This window comes from Sorex araneus, chromosome 3 (assembly GCF_027595985.1).
Source record: "Sorex araneus isolate mSorAra2 chromosome 3, mSorAra2.pri, whole genome shotgun sequence".
Classification (NCBI taxonomy): Eukaryota; Metazoa; Chordata; class Mammalia; order Eulipotyphla; family Soricidae; genus Sorex; species Sorex araneus.
In genome coordinates this window covers 161,636,187-161,640,017 of record NC_073304.1, presented here as the reverse complement: position 1 = coordinate 161,640,017, position 3,831 = coordinate 161,636,187, and the positions used below count along the sequence as shown (strand labels likewise).

General features: G+C 44.3%; 1 pseudogene; it reads left to right on the top strand.

Annotated features, from left to right (window-relative positions):
• The first annotated feature begins 1,540 nt into the window (after window positions 1-1,540).
• On the top strand, window positions 1,541-3,216 carry LOC101548772 (DNA/RNA-binding protein KIN17-like; annotated as a pseudogene).
• Window positions 3,217-3,831: the final 615 nt, after the last annotated feature.

Below are 3,831 nucleotides of genomic sequence, written 5' to 3'. Positions count from 1 at the left end.
CCGCCATGAGTGATCTCTGGGCACAGAGCCAGGAATAAGCAACTGCTAGGGATGGCCCCAGACCACACCCTCTAAAAAATAAAAAGAACTACCAGGACATATATAGAAGTCAAGTGGTAGCGTGTATGCCTAGTCTATGCCAGGCCCTGAGTTTGATCCTCTTCACATGACCTTCCTTCATCAAGCACTGCCAGGGCTGAGAACCAGTTTGTCTCACACCACCTGGCTAAGCACAGCTGCTGAATGTGAATTCTATTTTTTTAAAAATGGAACCACCATATAATCGGATAATTCTATATCTAGGAATATAACTCAAAGGAAAGAAAACACTAATCAGAAAATATATCTGCATTCCTATATTCATAACAGCATTATTTACAATATACAAGGCATGGAAACAAAGGTAAGTGTCTAATGATAGATGAATGGCTAAAGAGGCTGTGGTATATAACTGTGTGTAGCTTCATGATGGGGTATACAGTCCAAGAAATGTATCACTAAGGAATTAGCATACAAGCGTGCTGCTGATGCCAGCTTGATCCCCAATGTCACCATGGTTCCCTAAGCACAACCAGGAGTGACCTCTTAGCACAAAGCCAGTCCTGAAAACAGCTGGTCAAAACCCAAACAATAAATGAATAACTATGAAGATACTCTCCCTCATTTGCACCACCATCGATGGATCTGGAAGGCACAGTGTTAAGTAAGATAAGTCACACTAAGGCAAATATTGTATTATCTCACATATGCAGAATCTTTTAAAAAGTCGCATAAAATTAATTAAACACATGCTTACGGGGGGGAGGGAGATTGAAGGGGTTACTAGAAATGTACAAACTTACAATTGTAAGAAAAATAATTACTAAGGATATCATGTACCGCATGATAGAATTAACCTATTCTATCACTTGCACTTATCATGTGACTTTGAGCAAGTTAACTTTTCTTAGACCCCATTTTGTCTTGTCTAAACCGGGTTATTAATACCTACCTAGTGATGTGAGGAGGGCTGAGTACAATCACGGATGTGCCAGGATCCAGGAGGATGGTCCGTACATATGTGCCCATGATAAACAGCCGTGTGTCTGCTGAGCATGCGCCTGGCTTCCACCACAATCCTACTCCATGCCTATTTTTGGAGGATCCAATCCCTTACCTCTAAGTGAAGACACATTTGAACATGTCGAAAAGTGTATCTCCCTGGCCACAGAGAATCCAGGGATGAGCCTGTCTTCCAGTCAGGCCACTCGAAACAGCCCATCGGGCCATTAGGGCTGCTCGGCCCAGACCCAGGGTGCCCATGGCACCGGGCCTGAGAGAAGATGATGCCAACTACGGCCCTGGAGAAAGTCCGGCCCACGAGATGCAGTGCGCAGGCGCCGAAGCCTGCTGCCCCCGCTCCTCCCGTGGTCACGCCCAGTAGCCCACACAGGGAAGCCTCTCGAGCCTTGAGCCCAGCTGATGTTTGTCCTGCCCGGACGCCCCACCAGCTTGGTTTCCCTTCCGACTGTGCCGCTAGAGGTTGTCTGTGGTGGTCACGATGGGCAAGTCGGATCTCCTGACCCCGAAGGCCTTCACCAACGGGAATTGCCAGACGTGCCAAAAGCAGTGCCAGGACGAGAATGGCTTTCAGTGGCATTGTATGTCTGAACCTCATCAGCTCCAACTACAGCTGGCTTCAGAAAATCCTCTTCAGGAAAAACTGAGGATTATTGGGGCTGGAGCAATAGCACAGAAGGTAGGGCGTTTGCCTTGCATGCAGCCGACCCAGGTTTGATTCCCAGCATCCCATATAGTCCACTGAGCACCGCCAGGAGTAATTCCTGAGTGCAGAGCCAGGAGTAACCCCTGTGCATCGCCGGGTATGATCCAAAAAGCAAACAAAATTAAATTAAATTTAAAAAAATAATAATAAAAAATAAAACCCTGTGACTTAAAAAAAAAACAGGATTATTTTTTCAGAGGAATTCCGAAATGAGTTTCTAGATAAAGGAACTCAGGAGATGCTTTGGCACTGAGAGACTCCACAGCATTATTTTGTGCAATGACTAAGTCAGGCATCTCGAGCACATCAAAATGAACACCACCCAGTGGGAGACTCTCACTGACTTCAACAAGTGGCTGGACAGAGAAGGGCTGTATGAAGCCCATGAGACCCCAAAAGCCTGGTATATTCAGCAGATAGACAGGGACCCAGTATCTAGCGGCAACTGGAACTAGAAAAGAAGCAGAACCTTAATGATAAGGAAGCACTGTAGCACTGTCCTGTTGTTCATCAGTTTGCTGGAGCAGGCACCGGTAATGTCTACATTATGAGCCTTGTTACTGTTTTTGGCATATCGAATACGCCAGGGGTAGCTTGTCAGCCTCTGCCATGCGTGCGGGCGGGATACTCTCGGCAGCTTGCCGTGCTCTCCTAGAGGGACGGAGGAATCGAACACGGGTTGACCACATGCAAGGCAAACGCCCTACCTGCTGTGCTATCGCTCCAGTCTATATTGAGTATATGTAGTATATTTGACTATATTGAAATTCCTTCAACTGCCATTTTGTTGAGGAAAGAACAGCCAAATTCACTAAAGAACAAATGAGAAGAGGCCTGGAAGGAAAAGAGCAAGAGGTCCCTGTTTTTATGGAATTAAGCAGAGAAAATTATGAAGTCACCTTTAATTTGAATACAGGAGCCTGCAGCTCAGCAGTGACCATCTCCAAATCCAGCTCTTTGGGACCAAGTGCATTGGCCACATTAGGACCTGTGGCATCTACCAAGTGGAAATTTCAGGGCTCAGCTCAATCCAAGGAAAAGAAGAAGTCTGTGCTCCACGACATCATGGAGATTGAAGAGAAGAAGAGAACCTCCCTGACAGACTACTGGCTACAGCCAGAAATTACTATGAAAATCATAACCAAAAAGCTTGGCAATAAATATCACAAGAAAAAGAGTGTTGTAACAGAAGTGATTGATGAGTACATAGTGTGGTGAAGATGGTCCACTTTAAGGGCAAGCTGAAGCTGAACCAGACTCACTTGAAAACTGTTATTCCCGCACCAAGAAAGAGAATCCTAATTTTAAGTAGAGACTACAGAGGAAATGAAGGTACCCTGGAATCCATAAATGAGAAGGCATTTTCAGCTACTATAGTCATTGAAACTGCCCCTTTAAAGGGACACAGAATTGAAAAAATTCAGTATGAAGACATTTCTAAACTTGCCTGAGTTTGAAAATTTGTTAACACATTAAAATCCTAAATATCCTAAATCAAATTGGTGTTTGCCAAGACACTGAGGCTCTAAACTGCCTAAACACTGTGTTAGGGTGTTTTTTTCTGTATAAAGCAAATGGATTTATTTGAATCAGACTGTATAGTTACTCAGCTAAGCTTAGAAAAATGTCTAATTATGTCATGAGTATCAAAATGTGTTACTCTGTCCTTGTTGCATTTATTTTCTTTGTAATAATGATGATTTTTATCTTCATTAAAAGAATGTTGTTGCCTCCGGGGCTCTTTTGGGATGTGTCCTCACCCTGCCAAAGCATAATCCACAACCCTAAACCGCCTGTAAGCTCATTTATGGGCCCAGTTCTACAGCCTCTTGATTAAATATCAGAAGATATCAACTAGCCACAAGAATTTCCAGAATACCGTTTCTGGATGGGGGGCACCTACAAGAGACAGTCAAATGTGTCAAAGCCCCAGCAGCCACAAGGATATTCCCACAGTTGCTGCCATATCAAAGGCCCTACCCCACCGCCTCACAACAGCTTTGCAGAGCTGCCAAACTGCTGAAATGATCAGGTACACTAGTTTTTCTTTTTCTTTTTTTTTCAGT